Below are 22,545 nucleotides of genomic sequence, written 5' to 3'. Positions count from 1 at the left end.
AAACCACATAATAAGAATCTTTGGAAAGTTCGCGAGTCAGACCACGAGGCAATACTTGAGACATTAAAATGTCGAGTAGATCTAGTTGGCTCATTAGATTGAATACAGAGAGAGGGAGAGAGAGAAAGAGTGATCAACTAGATCCAAATACATTGTTGCAACCTCTTCCCTAAGACTGTCCACATGACTAAGGTGGACTGCATTTTTATGATGCGTAAGTGATGAGATTTAGTTTAAATCATAGATTTTATGTTTTGATTTGTTTAGAATCTAGATTTTATGTTTTGATGTCTCCAATTTTTTTAAAGCTAGAACAATATTTTTCATATTTTCTTATTGTGATGATATTTTTCTTTCATTGCATGTTCTCTTGGATGACAGGAGGGAGAGAAGAAAAATAAGTAGATTTCCAAACAGCCAACCACCCTTCTTCATGTAATTTATTCATTTAAGGTAAAAGTCCCATTTCCTTTGTTTGGCTTTGGTATTTGGTTATTTAAAGTCATTATTCTAGTTAGACCTTTGTATGTTTGAATTTGGGATTGTTTAGTGTCTATTTGTTATGATTATACTGAATTATTAATTCTATGATGTTTCTATTATTTAATTATTTAAAATAAATTAAAACTTTTTGTATAAAATTATTATTTTTTATTTCTATCTATTTGTTATGATTATTTCTATTATTTAAAATAAATTAATTCTATAATATCTCTATGATGAACTATTTATATTTCTAAACTTTACATATTTTAAATTAGATATCTCTCGACTTAATTTACCAAAAAAATTAATTAAAATTTTAGGTATGCTAGTAGTACACCATGACCAACAATCAAACTATTATAACAATACAAATACATTTAAATAGTAATGTAAGAATGGTTTAGTTCACATAAAAAATAAGTCTATCTTAGATATTCTAAATACATCACAAAACTTTATCGCTTCAAAAAAATTGGAATTTCTCCCATCTACTTGAGTTCCCATCAATTGTCCATAAAACTAGGAAAGGGAATAGGTGTTATGCTCCCAATCCCAACATCCTCCTGTCCACTACTAGGAGATGTGTGTAATGTAGGATTCAACTCCATCAACTTAGTCATTTTTTTCACTAGTTGATTGGGACTCTCACCATTTGTTGCGAACTATGGTGACAATGCTTGGGGTTACACTTATTAAGTAAGAATATCTCCTAATCTAGGGATTAGAGCATTGAACATATCAGAATGTGATTTACGCTATGGGAGAAGAGGTATGTTGGGCATACTAATTGATTCTAGGGCTAGTGCAATTACATCTCCTTCCACTAGTGTTGTAAATATAATTTCTATAGTTGTTGAAGGTGCACCTCCAATATTTGGTCTATATCTCTTTCAAACATTTAGATTATCCTCTCTTTCTTTCCTCTTCTATTCCTTTAGTGCAACCTTCTCCACAACTCATTTTCCCCTCTCTATAGCATCTAAGATCTCATTTCTTGCAATCTTTTCCTCTCTCCCATCTTTCCTATCCCTGATCTTCTCCTTCATGTAAAGTGCATTAGCCTCAAATAACTTCTTAGTCTCTCTTATTCCTTAGAATTTTGTATCCTTTTCTTTGGTAGCTATAGGAATCTACTGGGTAAACCACTACGTTGTTTTCTATCTAGTGGCATGTAACGTATAAAATCAACATCTCCATCATAGTCATTTTGGGCCTGGGTATCAAAACATTGTTAACTATTTATTTCATCATGGTTGCCACCATTTGCAAAGCATTAGATGAAATCCTTGGGGTCAACATGTGGTGGGGATGGAATTAAAAGGGAAACATTTTCATCCCCACAAGTATTTGGTTACCCAAGGTTTGTGACAACCTCCTACAACCAATCTGGTTGTGAATCTTGCATTAGCAAGCTTAATCTAATATCAATGTTTGTTGTATGCTCAAGGTTTAATCTCCTATAATAGTCCACTAGCTGGTTCAGGTTTTCTGGTTGGGTATTTTTAGGTGCAATTGTACCTAGTCCCTTCATATTTTGTCCATAACTCCTCAACAAAGTGTTAATTGGTTCATCTAACAAGCCATTGATTTTTAGGAAGGATTCAATAGTGATTTCCTCCCCCTCGCTTTACAACTCATCAATATTTGCATCATCTACAGTAGTTGTTTCTTCTGATCCACTACTTGTGGGTTGTGGTTTAGATCCCTATTTTCCATCCTCATCAACAATGAAGCACTTTCTTGGGCCTATATCATTCACTAAAACCTCCCTATTCAAAGACCATATCCCTATCCTATGGAAACCACTCATTATATTATCGGGTGTAAGTGCCAAATTGGAGGCTTTGCTGGATAACATTCCTAACTCCTCACGACCAATATTGATTTGAGGGTTCCTAGCCAACCACACATTCCAAATATGTTTTAAGTAAGATTTTAATGGTGAGAAAAAACTAACATCCAATGATTGACACCTATAGATGGTATACGCTACAAGTGACACACAATCTATGCCCAACTTCTTTGCTTTATCAATTATTTTCCATGTCATATGGATTCCATGATCATCAAATACTAGAAGACACCTTTTTGAGAGAAACACCCCACATGGAATTGTTCTTACAAAGTGGTCTAGCCAATTCAAGAATAATTATTTCATCATCCATCCATGTACTTGGACTGCCATGCAGGCCTTGAGATCATAATTGAAAATGTAGTTTTTTATATGTCTCTTAGCCTTGAACAAATAAAAATTGGAATTCTCTAACCAATAGTAATGTAAGGAGACCCACCCTGCTAGTTTAGGCCACTATGCCCAAACTAACCAATGACTTCTTCTGATCCTATAGGGTTTCTTCCTAACCCTATTCCCAAGAGGATATCTCCCAACTATCCCCTTCCCTAGGATCTATACACACCAATTGACTATGTCAACTTCAATCACCCGAATATTCAAATGAAGGCATTTTCTCTCTACTAGGAAAAATTGGGCACAAACCCCAATGCAATATCTAGGGTTATTATATGGTCCTCAACTTGATATTTCAAAACTCTCCTAATCATCATAAGACTCCACTCACCAACCCAAATCATAGATATCCTTTTCTTTCTTACTTTCAACCTACTAGGTCTAGAGCCCCAATTAGGCCAAAATTTTCAAACTCACTAGGTGCTCTTGCACCATTCTCCCCATGTGACAAAGAACTCATGGTGGATAAATCTGAAGGAATTTCATAGGAATACCTTTGTTTCCAAAATCACTCTCATCTATCCATGTTACTTTAGATTCTGGTTGATCCTTCCATTTGATAAGATGCTCCATATAGGTGCCATGACAAGTCTTCTTCTTGATTCTTGAATCCATAACCTTTTCAACTTTTGGCTGAGATTATAATGGGATAGTGACTTCTTCAACCTTTGATTTTGTTTGTCCTTCTATGAATGTAGGCCCTTTATATTGAACTTAGTCCTTGACATTAAAGATAAGGTAAATTTCCAAGTTTGGTGGGAGTTCTATTTTGTTGGCATTAGAACCATAATTTGTAAGTACCTTACAAGGTCCTATCCTATGCATTTGTAGCTTGGTTGGAACACCCTATGCAAGTACCAAAACTCGTCCTTGGAATCATATCATGGCCTCAACACCTTGGATCATGTCAAAACATCTCATCTAACATGTTCCAACTCCTTGCACACTCTCAGCAACTCATCTCTTACACTTTCTCAATTTTGCCTCTTCTAGGCTTGTTCCAACTAGCCCTTGCCAGTCACTAATTTGTTGTTTTCTCCAAAATTTTCCACAGAACTTCCTAAACTATTGGGTGATTAAAATACCATTTTCCTCACTCTAAAATATACTCCAAAACCAACTACACTTGTTTTGTAAAATATCATTCAAAATTGGCTATTTTAGTCTGCCAACTAGGCCTAGTTTGAGGCCATTTACAAAGCAACTCACAATCCCTTGAATTTTGGAACTCCCATGACCCAAAAAATTCTTAAGACACGACTCAAATTCAAGGATTCTTCTATTTTTTTGGTCTCATGATCAACTTTACAATGGTTTTTACAAAACCCTCCTTTCTAGCCCCTTTACCCTAGGGCTTTCTAGAACTCTTACTTTGCAACGTCTCTAGAACCCCAAAATGGTTCAAACACCTTCACTTTGGTTATGTTAGATGACTTCAAACATAAAATGCAACTCTTGTTTGGAGACAACACTAAATCCACCTTGGGAGCAATCACATACCCCTTTTTATGCACTCAAATTTTAGGGAAAATTATGCAAATACTTCTTAAATGGTTTCAACACTCAACTTTTCAAATGGAAATGGTTATTATAGACTCAAAAAAATAAGAAAAATCCCAAACTTGAGGTTTCTCAACACTCAACAATCAAATTTCAAAACTGTTACCAGCACTTACTACTAGGACAATTTCTAGTTTTAACGATCAAACTCCCAAACCATACAAAGGACCCCCCGCTATTTTTGCATTTTTAAACACTCTTTTTGGAGACCTAAAATAACCTCTCTCACTTTTTGGAGATCACACTGCGTTTTCATTTTACGATGCCATCTCGGGTGATGCTGAAACTTGCAATGTCGGCTAGTACAAAGTTGCCAGCTGCCAAATCTCTCTCACCTTTCCTCGTGGGATCGAACTGTTTTCTCCATTAGCTCCACATGGCTAGGTAAACCCTATCCCCAACCTTTTCCTATCCCCTTTAGTGCTCGAACGTTCTCAGGCATGCCAATCCAGAATGTCCCCAAGGGTCACTAAATGCCATAGGGCTGTGATCTTTGACGAGGCATATCTTGGAGCTCGTGTGAGGTATGGATGTGATTCTAGTTCCTAAAAGACCACGTTGTGGAGACCTACAATAACCTCTCTCACTTTTTGGAGATCACACTCCATTTTTTTTTTACAACGCCATCTCGGGTGATGCTGAAACTTGCAGTGTGGGCTAGTACAAAGTTGCCAACTGCCAAATCTCTCTCACCTTTCATTGTGGGATCGAATTGTTTGCTCTGTTAGCTCTGGGTGGCCAGGTAAACCCTATCCCCAACCTCTTCCTATCCCCTTCAGTGCTCGAATGTTCTCAGGCACGCCAATCCAGAATGTCCCCAAGGGTCACTAAATGCCATAGGGCTGCGATCTTTGACGGGACATATCTCAGAGCTCGTGTGAGGTATCGATGTGATTCTAGTTCCTACAAGACCATGTTGTAGAGATCTACAATAACCTCTCTCAATTTTTGGAGACCACATTCTGTTTTCATTTTACAACACCATCTCGGGTGATGCTGAAACTTGTAGTGTTGGCCAGTACAAAGTTGCCAACTGCCAAATCTCTCTCATCTTTCATCGTGTGATCAAACTGTCTGCTCCATTAGCTCCAAGTGGCCAAGTAAACCCTATCCCCAACCTTGTCTTGTCCCCTTCAATGCTTGAACGTTCTCAGGCACGCCGAACCCGAATGTCCCTAAGGGTCACTAAATGCCACAGGACTGTGATCTTTGACGGGGCATATCTCAGAGCTTGTGTGAGATATGGATGAGATTCCAATTCCTATAGGACCATGTTGCAGAGACCTACAATAACCTCTCTCACTTTTTGGAGATCACATTCCATTTTCATTCTACAATGCCATCTCAGGTGATGCTGAAAGTTGTAGTGTTGGCCAGTACAAAGTTGCCAACTGCCAAATCTCTCTCATCTTTCATCGTGGGATCAAACTGTCTACTCCATTAGCTCCGGGTGGCCGGGTAAACCCTATCCCCAACCTCTTCCTATCCCCTTCAGTGCTCGAACGTTCTCAAGCACGCTGAACCAAAATGTCCCTAAGGGTCATTAAATGCCATAGGGCTACAATATTTGATGGGTCATATCTCGGAGCTCATGCAAGGTATGGATGCAATTCTAGTTCCTACAAGACCATGTTGCAGAGACCTACAATAACCTCTCTCACTTTTTGGAGATCACATTCCGTTTTCATTTACAACACCATCTCGGGTGATGCTGAAACTTGTAGTGTTGGCCAATACAAAGTTGCCAACTGCCAAATCTCTCTCATCTTTCCTCGTGGGATCAAATTGTCTTCTCCATTAGCTCTGAGTGGTCAGGTAAACCCTATCCCCAACCTTGTCTTGTCCCCTTCAGTGCTCAAACGTTCTCAGGCACGCCGAACCAGAATGTCCCTAAGGGTCACTAAATGCCACAGGGATGTGATCTTTGACGAGGCATATCTCAGAGCTCGTGCAAGATATGGATGATATTCCAATTCCTATAGGACTTTGTTGCAGAGATCTACAATAACCTCTCTCACTTTTTGGAGATCACATTCCGTTTTTATTCTATAATGCCATCTCGGGTGATGCTAAAACTTGTAGTGTTGGCCAGTACAAAGTTGCCAGCTACCAAATCTCTCTCATCTTTCGTCATGGGATCAAACTGTCTGCTCCATTAGCTTCGGGTGGCCAGGTAAACCCTATCCCCAACCTCTTCCTATCCCCTTCAGTGCTTGAACGTTCTTAGGCACGCTGAACTAGAATGTCCCTAAGGGTCACTAAATGCCACAGGGCTGCGATCTTTGATGGGGCATATCTATGGGCTATCAATACTTCGACTATACTTTAAGTCAACGATTATCAATATGTGAAAAAATGGAACTCGTTGTATTTTGAAATACTAAGAAGATGGCCTTTCCCTTCCCCAGGAGTTTCAAAAATGGGAGTCATTAGGTAAGAGAGTGAAAATGTTACTATCACTTCAATGCACATGACGCAATTGGAAATGCAAATTTTGATGGTAATCATTTTGTGATAAGGGAGAGACTAGGGATGATCATTGTTACTATCTCTTTAGTAGTGGAATTTTGTTTTCTCTTGAATTTGGTGGTGGGGGATCAGTGGTAAGTCTCCTTGGATATTCCTTCTTATGATGTTAGTGACAAGTGTTGCTCTTTGAAAACACTTGTACAATCCTTTTTAAATTATTAGATAAAAATAAAGAATTGCAAGTATTAAACATGATTAGCCTTTAGTTCCTAGAAGATCTTTATTTCCCCATCAATGCATTTAGAAAGTTAAGTTTTAAGAAGATCATAAATAGAAAAAATTAGAGAAGCGATTTAAACATTTATATTGATTGGAAACACGTGAGTCTTGAGTTTCCTCTACCTTTTAAAGAACGTTCCTTAGCTAGCAAACCTAATTCCACATTCCATAAGACTGTCATTGCGTTAAAGATTTAGGAAACCAACTGCTCTAAGATAAAGCTTCCCGGTCAATAATAATCTAGCCTATTGAGGTACATAATACTTCTCAATTAAACTTGTGTTAATTCAGTATTAATTTTGTAATTAACTACAATTTCAATATCTGTGTATAGGGGGTGACTAAGAAAACTATTTGAGGTCCAATTTGAAAATATATTTGTAAGGATCTTGACCAAGGATCAAAACTTCGATGATTAATACATTCATTCAGGCCAGAACCTCACTACAAAAAAATAATATATAAAAAAGGTAGTGAATAACGTCATGTCTAGACCCAAATCAACCAATGAAAGTCAAATTAGCATAATGTGGAACAACAATATATGCATTGAGTGGGTTGTCATTAAAAAGCTTCATAATAAAATTCATGTCTAGAATTAAAAGACCTTAAAGAACATTTATGCATGTAACACAAATGGCCATTCAAAACTGAATATGATTACAATATGTGAAATAGCATTACAAGAACTTGTAATGCTCTTGTGAACATCGTGTTAATTCTTGTAAGAATCCCTAAGATGCTTGTTATACTCTAAATTTTGTTGAAATTGAATTAATTTTTATCCTGTCGGTTAATTGGCTTAGGGTGATATATGCCTCTTGGATGGATAAATGAGTTTGTGATTAACTCTGTATTAAGATTCATAGAATCTTCTAGTTATTTGCAAAGGAAATTTATAAATTACTTGCTAATGTCATATGGCTTTCTTGAGAAAGATGTTCGTGTTCCTATTGATGGGTACTAATGACTATCCACATTTAGTTCTTCAATATCCTATTTGACAAGCTTTCCATAAACATTTCTTTGCCATACTAAGTATTTTTGAAACATATTTGAGTAGAAGGACTACAGTAGATACTACATGATGTTTTAACGAATAAAGTGATGGGTTAAAGACTATTATTTCCAAGGTATTATGTCATAGTATTTTAATTGTAATGATCTTAGACTAATGATATTATTGAAGGTAACTTCGACATGCAGCAAGAAAGACAACCTACAGCCAAGGCTATATTGTGCCTACAACCAAAGCCATAAATGCTCATAGCCAAAGCCACTAGTGCACATAGCCAAAGCCATGGATGCTTATAGCCAAAGTTACAAGTGTTCGTAGCCAAAGCCATGAGTACATGAAGTCAATGATCACAATTGTTTACAACTATTCACCTAAAACAGCTTCTTTGCAGTTTTTGAGAAATACTAATAAAGCAAAAAAGAACATCTACTAGTTGGTAGACATAATGGCAACTCTCTAGAAATTGAATTTAATTTCATACATGCACATATCTAATTTAATGTCATACAGGAACATATCTAATTTAACGTCATACATGAAAAAACATATAATATAAAATGATAACCAATAATGTCATATACATTAACAAACACATAAAATATTATGATAACCAATAATGTCGTATATGAACAAACATATCATATATTAACCAATAATGTCATACATCAAATATGTCATACATCAAATATAGAATGTCATATGTACATCAAATGTGTATCGAATATGTCTCTCAGATGCCTATATATATACATGGGGAAGGAAACAAGTCTCTCTCTATATATATATATATATATGTATCAAATATCTCAACTACATCTTTTCCTTCCCTCGAGGGGAAGGAAACAAGTCTCTCGACGTCCTCTGCCATCGTGTGGAGGGAGACAGTGGAGATGACGGGGCCCTCCTGACACGCTCACTTGACCTCTTGTTGAGGCTCTTCTCCAGGTCCAACTGATACAAAGAAAGTAGATATGAATCAATATTTATTATACGTTGAAATCAAATATATGTACTCACAAAATCAATTATTTTCTTACCGCCAACAAATAGTCACTCTGTAAGTCCACCTCAAATGCTCGTGGATGATCAGGCGTGACAAGACCCTACAACAATTCAATAAATATAATCACTTATAAATAACATTAGAAATTTTGAGATTAATTATTATAAACAACAACTAAAATGAAAAAAATTCTTTCATACCTCTGTTAGTGGATGTGAGCTAGCCACAACTGCGGCCACTCCACTATCAACAGACTGTCGTGGATGAGGAGGTGTGTCTGACATCATGAGTTGCATGTCATAAAATACATGTTATATCCAACATGAAACATGGAATAAATATAATCAAATGAATTAAATTAACATGAAACAACTGTACCTGTGTGAAGCTTGTATGATGTCTCTGCTCTGCGTCTGTGGTAAAGGTTGAGGGTCCTGTGGAGAACTGATGCACATGCATATTTTTTTTTGGTCAATCCTTAATATGATTACATAATAAATATATGTATTAATTAAAAAAATTAAATTGATACATACCTCAGGACTCGTCGAAGGGACAAAAAATGGGCCTGGAGGATCGCTGTTAGGCCCAGGAACACTTTGACCCTGAATTTTGAACAATGTCAATAAATCCTAATTAATTAATCATTCAATATACGTATGAAATGTGATCAAATTAGTAATTTACCTGTGTGTCAATGCCAAATGTCTCATTTAGGAACTGATTGGTGACAAGCCCATCATCTGCACCATCTTCGACATGAGTGCCAAATGTGCATAGGGATCCGCATGAAGTGCACATGTGACCATGATGTATAGAAGGCTCCCCCTCAACTAATGGGCTTGTGGAATGGATGAGGGTCTACGTCAAAGCATTAATGGTCCCTAGAGTGCTAGCCTCTACATGTTCCTTCACAACTGAAGGAATAATCACATGCTCGTGCTATGGATGGACCACGACTGCCCTAACTACATTAGGGTCACGACGTGCTCTTGGCCTCTCAAATGATGACCCCCCACCTCTACCCTAGGAGTCTAACATATCAAAATAATTGGAGATCTCCCCAAGGACAAACTCACAATATAATTTCTTCAAAAAATACATGGGGACCTCGTGATTGTTGCAAGGAGGGGCATCAAAAACCATCCACCATCTATCCCAAAAATTATTTCTAATAGCATCATGTATGCACCAATGGATGGGGAATCATTTAGTACCCTCAATAATAGTATTTTGCTCACCGAGTTTTCTAAATAATGCACATATACTACCTTTTGGTATTTCCTTTTTTCTAACATCTTCATATGACAATTTATTTGCATAAAATCTTTTTTGTTCATCCCTCTTAGCTTGCCAAACATCTAACTGACCACTAACTGAGGCTATCTGAGTGTTAATGGATTCAAGGGATGATGCCAATAGAGCCCTCATTGGATTGGTTTGTCCAGATTTTTTCAATCGAGCAATGATTCCTTCTAATTCAGTTTTGCCTCTCTCTATTTCATTTCTTATATTTTCTTGTGTGCCCGGTGGAGGTCTTGCAATTGGTTTGGGTTGTGGAATTTGTTCTTCCTCTTGAGGAGGGTGTTGGTTTTGGGGTTCTTGAGGGTTTTGATGTTCTTGTGGATTTTCTGGTTGATTATGAACATTTCTTGATAAAAAATCAATTGAAATTTAAATAAATAAACAAATCTAAATGAAATTTGTAAAAACTCTACAAAAGAATATAAAAAACTTACAAAACAATATGAAAAATATATCAAACAATGCAAAGTTAGGTTTATATCACTTACGGCGTCGTCCTGGGTGCGCTTGTGGTCTTGCATTTCGTCAACGAGGAGGCATTTTGGCAAATGGTGGTGCAAATGTTGAGTCTTCAACTCGCGTACGCGTTGCTCACTGTAGGAGTAGAAAAAAATACTGATAAAAATGATGGCCTGTGGGTTTGCAGCCCATCATATATACTTTTTATTTTTTTAAAAGCACGTAAGCACTTTTTAAAATAGGAAAAAAAAATTTCCTTGTCACCTTTTTGGCACCACAACTCGGTGCATATGCCCTGGAATTCATACTCACATTTGCTCATATTCACATACGCAATGATCAAGTTTGACTAAAAGTTGACCAGATTTAACCACGGTTGACTTGAGTTGACTAGTTTCGAAAAGAATTTTGAAATAATTAAACAAAATTATTTAATTATATGGAGTACTTACTTCTAATTAATTAAAAAAAGTTATTTAATTAAATGAGAAGCCATTCCTAATTAATTAAATGAAGTTATTTAATTAAATAAGAAAAGTGTCTCTAATTAATTAAAGATTATTTAATTAAATAGAAAAAATAATTATGACAGTATATCTCATTTTATTAAATTAAATATCTCAACAAAATCTCTCTTTAGTTCAAAAAGGAAAATTTTCAGTTCACTATTGATAAAAAATGAGTTAAATCAATTAACTCCTTTCTCTACTCAAATTGAATCAGTTAACTCCTTATTTTACTCAAATTAAATCTATTAACTCCTTTTAATTTGGAAATCTCCCCTTATGACTGAACTTCACCTTTAATCCTGACCATTGATTGAATCTCTCAACAGTTGATGAATTTCAGGAAAGTCTATTTAAGAGACCCTCATATTTTCATTTTTAAAGGTTGAATGAGAATTTGCATTGAATTGTTGTTGGAATCCATACCCACATTTGCTCATATTCACATACGCAAAGATCAAGTTTGACCAAAAGTTGACCAGATTTAACCACGTTTGATTTGAGTTGACTAGTTTCGAAAAGAATTTTGAAATAATTAAATGAAATTATTTAATTAAATGGAGTACTTACTTCTAATTAATTAAACAAAGTTATTTAATTAAATGAGGAGCCATTCCTAATTAATTAAGTGAAGATATTTAATTAAATAAGAAAAGTGTTTCTAATTAATTAAAGATTATTTAATTAAATAGAAAAAGTAATTATGAGAGCATATCTCATTTTATTAAATTAAATATGTCAACAAAATCTCTCTTCAGTTCAAAAAGGGAAATTTCCAGTTCACTATTGATCAAAAATGAGTTAAATCAGTTAACTCCTTTTTCTACTCAAATTGAATCAGTTAACTCCTTATTTTACTTAAATTAAATCTGTTAACTCCCTTTAATTTGGAAATCTCTGTTTATGACTGAACTTCACCTTTAATCCTGACCGCTGATTGAAATCGATCTCAACCGTTGATGAATTCTAGGAAAGTCTATTTAAGAGACCGTCATCTCTTCATTATGAAAGGTTGAATGAGAATTTGCATCGAATTGTTGCTGAAATTCATACTAACATTTGCTCATATTCACATACGCGAAGATCAAGTTTGACCAAAAGTTGACAAGATTTAACCACGGTTGACTAGTTTTGAAAAGAATTTTGAAATAATTAAACAAAATTATTTAATTAAATGGAGTACTTACTTCTAATTAATTAAACAAAGTTATTTAATTAAATGAGAAGCCATTCCTAATTAATTAAATGAAGTTAATTAAATAAGAAAAGTGTCTCTAATTAATTAAAGATTACTTAATTAAATAGAAAAAGTAATTATGAGAGCATATCTCATTTTATTAAATTAAATATCTCAACAAAATCTCTCTTTAGTTCAAAAAGGGAAATTTTCAGTTCACTATTGATCAAAAATGAGTTAAATCATTTAACTCATTTTTCTACTCAAATTGAATTAGTTAACTCCTTATTTTACTCAAATTAAATCTCTTAACTCCCTTTAATTTGAAAATCTCCCTTTATGACTAAACTTCACCTTTAATCCTGACTGTTGATTGAAATCAATCTCAACCGTTGATGAATTTTAGGAAAGTCTATTTAAGAGACCCTCATCTCTTCATTTTGAAAGGTTGAATCAAAATTTGCATCGAATTGTTACTGGAATTCATACTCACATTTGCTCATATTCACATATGCAAAAATCAAGTTTGACCAAAAGTTGACCAGATTTAGCCATGGTTGACTTTAGTTGACTAGTTTCGAAAAGAATTTTGAAATAATTAAATAAAATTATTTAATTAAATGCAGTACTTACTTCTAATTAATTAAACAAAGTTATTTAATTAAATGAGAAGCCATTCCTAATTAATTAAATGAAGTTATTTAATTAAATAAGAAAAGTGTCTCTAATTAATTAAAGATTACTTAATTAACTAGAAAAAGTAATTATGAGAGCATATCTCATTTTATTAAATTAAATATCTTAACAAAATCTCTCTTCAGTTCAAAAAGGGAAATTTCGAGTTCACTATTGATCAAAAATGAGTTAAATCAGTTAACTCATTTTTCTACTCAAATTGAATCAGTTAACTCCTTATTTTACTCAAATTAAATCTATTAACTCCCTATAATTTGGAAATCTCCCTTTATGACTGAACTTCAACTTTAATCCTGACCGCTGATTGAAATCGATCTCAACCATTGATGAATTCAAGGATAGTCTATTTAAGAGACCCTCATCTCTTCATTTGAAAAAGTTGAATGAGAATTTGCATCGAATTGTTGCTGGAATTCATACTCACATTTGCTCATATTCACATATGCAAAGATCAAGTTTGACCAAAAGCTTACCAGATTTAACCACGATTGACTTGAGTTGACTAGTTTCGAAAAGAATTTTGAAATAATTAAATGAAATTATTTAATTAAATGGAGTACTTACTTCTAATTAATTAAAAAAAGTTATTTAATTAAATGAGAAGCCATTCCTAATTAATTAAATGAAGTTATTTAATTAAATAAGAAAAGTGTCTCTAATTAATTAAAGATTATTTAATTAAATAGAAAAAGTAATTATGAGAGCATATATCTCATTTTATTAAATTAAATATCTCAACAAAATCTCTCTTCAGTTCAAAAAGGGAAATTTCCAATTCACTATTGATAAAAAATGAGTTAAATCAGTTAACTCCTTGTTAGTGTAGTTTTTTATTTTTCCTATTTTGCTAAGTTTTTTCTACACTTTTAATAATCTCGCTTAGGTTAATAAAGCATGTCTTATTAGGTGAATGGTTGTGAGGTGTCACCTTCCTACATGTGAGCATCCATTAGCTATCTTTGGAAGATACTATGCTATCTTTAGTCCGATAGATGGTTGCTCCTCATTGGTTGGTGTTGCCACCTCCTCCCTCTTCCTAGCCTATATAAGCATACTACCTGGCTTCTATTTGTATCTCTTGTTTTTGCATCCTCTTAATGATATTTTGCTTCTAGCATTTGCATTACTCTCTTGGAGACTAACTCTATGATGCTATTTTGATTTTGTATCATTTGCATTCATAGTTTAGATATTTACTCTTTGCACTAGTTTTCTAGGTTATTAATCTTTTCAGATTCTAACATGGTATCAGAGCCTAGTTCACATTTCTTTGGGGGGGGGTTCTTTGATTGAGTAAAAGGGGGGGGGCATTGTCGTGGCTAGGTTCTCTTCTTTCTAGCATTTCTTCTCTACATTTCTTCATCATGGATTAAACAAATATGCCCATCCTAACTCCATACAATTACTTTGAGTGGAAATCACACATGACAATTCACTTAAGGAAAGCTGGATTAAATAGGATAACTATGGAACTTGAAACTGAACTTGCTAAAGATGAAGATAAGCCTAAGTGGTTTAACAAATGTGATGAGGCATTTGGAACATTGTGTTTTTCTGTTTCTCCTGACTTGCTATTTCACATTGAGTCTTTGGATACACCAAATGAAGTATGGACAAAGCTAGAAACACTATTTGGCACACAAGATTCAATGAGGGGTCATATGTTGGAAAATGAATTAATTAGTTTGATTCCAAGCAATTTCAACACAATCCAAGATTTCTTCACCAAATTGAAATCACTAAGGCTGCAGTTAAAACAATGTGGAATTGAAAAGAAAGATGAACAACTGATTCTTAGTATTCTCTCTAAGCTAAGTTTAGAATATTCTGTGTTTGTCTCTACCTTCTATGCTACTAAGGGTGCACTTGGTACTCAATTCACCACGCCATCTTTAGATGATTTTGCTGTCAATCTCACTCGAGAACAGGACAAGCTAATCCAGATGGGCATTCTTAAGTCCTCTAAGTCACATGCCTTGGCTGCCAACCAAGGCACAAAAGAACAACAAGGACAAAGTAGTAACAACAATAGTAAGGACAAGAAACAAAAGAATAACGAGGAGAAGAAGGATCAGATGCCAGTTTCTTCAAAAGCAACTATTGATACACCATCTTCCAAGGGCGATAAGCCTAAGAAAGAAAAGGTCAAATGTGCCTATTGTAAAAGACCTGGTCATGATGAACATAAATGTTTGTAGAAACAAATTGATCACTTGACATACATTCTTGAGAAGAATAATATCAGTGTTCCTGAGTCTATCAAACAAAGTTCTAATGAAGGGTCTAACAAAGAAAAAGAAAACAGCAAGGGGAAAGGAAAGGGCAAGGCCCTTTTTGTAGTTGCTTCCTCACCATCCACTTGGGTTCTTGATTCAGGTGCTTCACACCAAATGGCTTCATCTAAGGAAGAACTTCCATCCTTGGAGGCGTGTACTATGCCTTCTATTTTGATGGGTGATAACACTCTTGTTGAGGTGTGTGGGAGAGGGTATGTTGATGTGGGGGATGGTACATTCCATGATGTTCCTTATGTACCCTCATTGTCAACTAATCTTCAATCGGTACACCAGATCACTCACACAGGTTTAGGCAAGCTGGTTGAGTTCACTCCTAGTTCAGTGGAGATATGTGAGTTGCACAATGATTCTATAGTTGCAGTTGGGAGAGCAGATCATCAGTCACGACTCTATATGTTTTCTCACTTTGTTCTTGATCCTCCTTTGACTATTTCACTCATTCACTCTAATGATGTGAGCAGATTATGGCATGAGCGGTTTGGCCATCTTAACTTCCACTACTTGCATCAGCTTAACCAGCAGAGCACAGTCATAGGGCTGCCTTCTACTTTGACACTAGAGTCACTTGGAATACATGATAGATCTTCTAATGGGTCAAATTCACTTGAGCAGTCTTCTACCTCCACTTTTGATGCAAAGAGTGATTTAGAGGACTCACCTCCTTCCTCTCCTAGTCATCATTCATAGGTTGATGATTCTCCTCTAGATTCTCCATCTTCTAGTCCACTTTGGGCTAGACAGACCTTGCAGTTTGCATGTGATTGGGTTGGAGATCCATCAGACACCAAGCAGACTTGTTTACAATTCCAAGATGCTCTACATCTCTTCATTGCTACTGCCTCAAATCCACAGTCCTTTCATGAGGCTTCTAGTATTTCTGAGTGGGATACAGCTATGTAGGAAGAGTATAGTTCCTTGATGAGGATCCACACTTGGGATCTTGTCCCTTTTCCTAAGGGAAGAAAACTTGTTCGATGTAAGTGGATCAATCGGACAAAATTTGCAAGCTTTGCTGGAGGTGCGGGATGCTTCATCTTTTGGGGGGGCCTCTTCCTCTCACTTGGAGTCAGAATTTTTTTTGGGAAGAATCTTTTCTCTTTCTTTTGGGGGAATTTTATGTACATGGGTACCTCATCAGGCTTGACTTGCCGGGACCCATTTCTACATCAACCTAAGCTTCGCTTATGGGGGGGTGTTAGTGTAGTTTTTTATTTTTCCTATTTTGCTAAGTTTTTCCTACACTTTTAATAATCTCGCTTAGGTTAATAAAGCATGTCTTATTAGGTGAATGGTTGTGAGGTGTCACCTTCCTACATGTGAGCATCCATTAGCTATCTTGGGAAGATACTTTGCTATCTTTAGTCTGATAGATGGTTGCTCCTCATTGGTTGGTGTTGCCACCTCCTCCCTCTTCCTAGCCTATATAAGCATGCTACCTGGCTTGTATTTGTATCTCTTGTTTTTGCATCCTCTTAATGCTATTTTTCTTTCATCATTTGCATTACTCTCTTGGAGACTAACTCTATGATGCTATTTTGATTTTGTATCATTTGCATTCATAGTTTACATATTTACTCTTTGCACAAGTTTTTTGGGTTATTAATCTTTTCATATTCTAACACTCCTTTTTCTACTAAAATTGAATAAGTTAACTCTTCATTTTACTCAAATTAAATTTGTTAACTCCCTTGAATTTAGAAATCTCCCTTTATGACTGAAATTCACCTTTAATCCTGACCGCTGATTGAAATCAATCTCAACCGTTGATGAATTCTAGGAAAGTCTATTTAAGAGACCCTCATCTCTTCATTTTGAAAGGTTGAATGAGAATTTGCATCGAATTGTTGCTGGAATTCATACTCACATATGCAAAGATCAAGTTTGACAAAAAAGTTGACTAGATTTAACCACGGTTGACTTGAGTTGACTGGTTTCGAAATTTCTTTTGAAATAATTAAACGAAATTATTTAATTAAATGGAGTACTTACTTCTAATTAATTAAACAAAGTTATTTAATTAAATGAGAAGCCATTCCTAATTAATTAAATGAAGTTATTTAATTAAATAAGAAAAGTGTTTAAAATTAATTAAAGATTATTTAATTAAATAGAAAAAGTAATTATGAGAGCATATCTTATTTTATTAAAATAAATATCTCAACAAAATCTCTCTTCAGTTCAAAAAGGGAAATTTCTAGTTCACTATTGATAAAAAATGAGTTAAATCAGTTAACTCCTTTTTCTACTCAAATTGAATCAGTTAACTCCTTATTTTACTCAAATTAAATATGTTAACTCTCTTTAATTTGAAAATCTCCCTTTATGACTGAACTTCACCTTTAATCTTGACCGCTGATTAAAATCTATCTCAACCATTGATGAATTCTAGGAAAGTCTATTTTAGAGACCCTCATCTCTTCATTTTGACAGGTTGAATGAGAATTAGCATCGAATTGTTGCTGGAATTCATACTCACATTTGCTCATATTCGCATACGCGAAGATCAAGTTTGACCAAAAGTTGACCAGATTTAACCATGGTTGACTTGAGTTGACTAGTTTTGAAAAGAATTTTGAAATAATTAAACGAAATTATTTAATTAAATGGAGTACTTACTTCTAATTAATTAAACAAAGTTTTTAAATTAAATGAGAAGCCATTCCTAATTAATTAAATGAAGTTATTTAATTAAATAAGAAAAGTGCCTCTAATTAATTAAAGATTACTTAATTAAATAGAAAAATTAATTATGAGAGCATATCTCATTTTATTAAATTAAATATCTCAACAAAATCTCTCTTCAGTTCAAAAAGGGAAATTTTCAGTTCACTATTGATAAAAAATGAGTTAAATGAGTTAACTCCTTTTTCTACTCAAATTGAATCAGTTAACTCCTTATTTTACTCAAATTAAATCTGTTAACTCCCTTTAATTTGGAAATCTCCCTTTATGATTGAACTTCACCTTTAATCTTGACCGTTGATTGAAATCGATCTCAACCGTTGATGAATTCTAGGAAAGTCTATTTAAGAGACCCTCATCTCTTCATTTTGAAAGGTTGAATGAGAATTTGCATCGAATTGTTGCTGGAATTCATACTCACATTTGCTTATATTGACATACGCAAATATCAAGTTTGACCAAAAGTTGACCAGATTTAACCACGTTTGACTTGAGTTGACTAGTTTCGAAAAGAGTTTTGAAATAATTAGACAAAATTATTTAATTAAATAGAGTACTTACTTCTAATTAATTAAACAAAGTTTTTTAATTAAATGAGAAGCCATTCCTAATTTATTAAATGACGTTATTTAATTAAATAAGAAAAGTGTCTCTAATTAATTAAAGATTATTTGATTAAATAGAAAAAGTAATTATGAGAGCATATCTAATTTTATTAAATTAAATATCTCACCAAAATCTCTCTTCAGTTCAAAAAGGAAAATTTCCAGTTCATTATTGAGCAAAAATGAGTTAAATCAGTTAACTCTTTTTTCTACTCAAATTGAATCAGTTAACTCCTTATTTTACTCAAATTAAATATGTTAACTCCCTTTAATTTGGAAATCTCCGGTTATGATAGAAATTCACCTTTAATCCTGACCGCTGATTGAAATCGATCTCAACCGTTGATGAATTCCAAGAAAGTCTATTTAAGAGACCCTCATCTCTCTATTTTGAAAGGTTGAATGAGAATTTGCATCGAATTGTTGCTGGAATTCATACTCACATTTGCTCATATTCACATACGCAAAGATCAAGTTTGACCAAAAGTTGACCAAATTTAACCACGTTTGACTTGAGTTGACTAGTTTTGAAAAGAACTTTGAAATAATTAAACAAAATTATTTAATTAAATGGAGTACTTACTTCTAATTAATTAAACAAAGTTATTTAATTAAATGAGAAGCCATTTCTAATTAATTAAATGAAGTTATTTTATTAAATAAGATAAGTGTCTCTAATTAATTAAAGATTATTTAATTAAATAGATAAAGTAATTATGAGAGCATATCTCATTTTATCAAATTAAATATCTCAACAAAATTTCTCTTCAGTTCAAAAAGGCAAATTTCTAGTTCACTATTGATAAAAAATGAGTTAAATCAGTTAACTTCTTTTTCTACTCAAATTGAATTAGTTAACTCTTTATTTTACTCTAATTAAATCTGTTAACTCCCTTTAATTCAGAAATCTCCCTTTATGACAGAACTTCACCTTTAATCCTGACCGCTGATTGAAATCGATCTCAACCGTTGATGAATTCCAAGAAAGTCTATTTAAGAGACCCTCATCTCTTCATTTTGAAAGGTTGAATTAGAATTTGCATCGAAATTTTGCTGAAATTCATACTCGCATTTGCTTATATTCACATACGCAAAGATCAAGTTTGACCAAAAGTTGACCAAAATTAACCACGGTTGACTTGAGCTGACTAGTTTCGAAAAGAATTTTGAAATAATTAAACAAAATTATTTAATTAAATGGAGTACTTACTTCTAATTAATTAAAAAAAGTTATTTAATTAAATGAGAAGCCATTTCTAACTAATTAATTGAAGTTATTTTATTAACTAAGATAAGTGTCTCTAATTAACTAAAGATTATTTAATTAAATAGATAAAGTAATTATGAGAGCATATCTCATTTTATCAAATTAAATATCTCAACAAAATCTCTCTTCAGTTCAAAAAGGGAAATTTTCAGTTCACTATTGATAAAAAATGAGTTAAATCAGTTAACTCCTTTTTCTACTCAAAATGAATCAGTTAACTGTTTATTTTACTCAAATTAAATCTGTTAACTCCCTTTAATTTGGAAATCTAACTTTATGACTAAACTTCACCTTTAATCCTGACCGCTGATTGAAATTGATCTCAACCGTTGAATTCCAAGAAAGTCTATTTAAGAGACCCTCATCTCTTCATTTTGAAAGGTTGAATTAGAATTTGCATCGAAACTTTGCTAGAATTCATACTCACATTTGCTCATATTGACATACGCAAATATCAAGTTTTACCAAAAGTTGATCAGATTTAACCACGGTTGACTTGACTTGACTAGTTTCAAATTTTTTTTTGAAATAATTAAATAAAATTATTTAATTAAATGGAGTACTTAGTTCTAATTAATTTAACAAATATATTTAATTAAATGAGAAGCCATTCTTAATTAATTAAATGAAGTTATTTAATTAAATAAGAAAAGTGTCTCTAATTAATTAAAAATTATTTAATTAAATAGAAAAAGTAATTATGAGAGCATATCTCATTTTATTAAATTAAATATCTCAACAAAATCTCTCGTCAGTTCAAAAAGGGAAATTTCCAATTCACTATTGATCAAAAATGAGTTAAATGAGTTAACTCCTTTTTCTACTCAAATTGAATCAGTTAACTCCTTATTTTACTCAAATTAAATCTGTTAACTCTCTTTAATTTGAAAATCTCCCTTTATAACTGAACTTCACATATAATCCTGACTGCTGATTGAAATCGATCTCAACCATTGATGAATTCCAGGAAAGTCTATTTAAGAGACCCTCATCTCTTCATTTTGAAAGGTTGAATGAGAATTTGCATCGAATTGTTGCTAGAATTCATACTCACATTTGCTCATATTCACATACGCAAAGATCAAGTTTGACCAAAAGTTGATCAGATTTAACCATGGTTGACTTGAGTTGACTAGTTTCAAAAAAAAATTTGAAATAATTAAATGAAACTATTTAATTAAATGGAGTACTTATTTCTAATTAATTAAACAAAGTTATTTAATTAAGTGAGAAGCCATTCCTAATTAATTAAATGAAGTCATTTAATTAAATAAGAAAAGTGTCTCTAATTAATTAAAGATTACTTAATTAAATAAAATAAGTAATTATGAGAGCATATCTCATTTTATTAAATTAAATATCTCAACAAAATCTCTCTTTAGTTCAAAAAAGGAAATTTCTAGTTCACTATTGATAAAAAATGAGTTAAATCTGTTAACTCCCTTTAATTTGGAAATCTCCCTTTATGACTGAACTTCACCTTTAATCTTGACCGCTAATTAAAATCGTTCTCAACCATTGATGAATTCAGAGAAAGTCTATTTAATAGACCCTCATCTCTTCATTTTGAAGGTTGAATGAGAATTTGCATTGGATTGTTGTTGGGATTCATACTCACATTTGGTCATATTCACATACGCAATGATCAATTTGACCAAAAGTTGACCAGATTTAACCACGGTTGACTTGAGTTGACTAGTTTCAAAATTTTTTTTGAAATAATTAAACGAAATTATTTAATTAAATGGAGTACTTACTTCTAATTAATTAAACAAAGTTATTTAATTAAATGAGAAACCATTCCTAATTAATTAAATGAAGTTATTTAATTAAATAAGAAAAGTGTCTCTAATTAATTAAATATTACTTAATTAAATAGAAAAAGTAATTATGATGGTATATCTCATTTTATTAAATTAAATATCTCAACAAAATCTCTCTTCAGTTCAAAAAGGGAAAATTCTTGTTCACTATTGATCAAAAATGAGTTAAATGAGTTAACTCTTTTTTCTACTCAAATTGAATCAGTTAACTCCTTATTGTACTCAAATTAAATCTGTTAACTCGCTTTAATTTAAAAATTTCTCTTTATGACTGAACTTCACCTTTAATCTTGACCGTTGATTGAAATCAATCTCAATCGTTGATGAATTCCAATAAAGTCTATTTAGGAGACCCTCATCTTTTCATTTTGAAAGGTTGAATGAGAATTTGCATCGAATTGTCGCTAGAATTCATACTCACATTTGCTCATATTCACATATGCAAAGATCAAGTTTGACCAAAAGTTGACCAGATTTAACCACGGTTGACTTGGGTTGACTAGTTTCAAAAAAAAATTAAAATAATTAAATGAAATTATTTAATTAAATGGAGTACTTACTTCTAATTAATTAAACAAAGTTATTTAATTAAATGAGAAGCCATTCCTAATTAATTAAATGAAGTTATTTAATTAATTAAGAAAAGTGCCTTTAATTAATCAAAA

Source organism: Cupressus sempervirens, chromosome 11 (genome assembly GCF_028749045.1).
Source record: "Cupressus sempervirens isolate cs-2001-9-10 chromosome 11, ASM2874904v1, whole genome shotgun sequence".
NCBI lineage: Eukaryota > Viridiplantae > Streptophyta > Pinopsida > Cupressales > Cupressaceae > Cupressus > Cupressus sempervirens.
The sequence above is the reverse complement of the archived record's forward strand: the minus strand, read 5'-3'. Positions refer to the sequence as shown.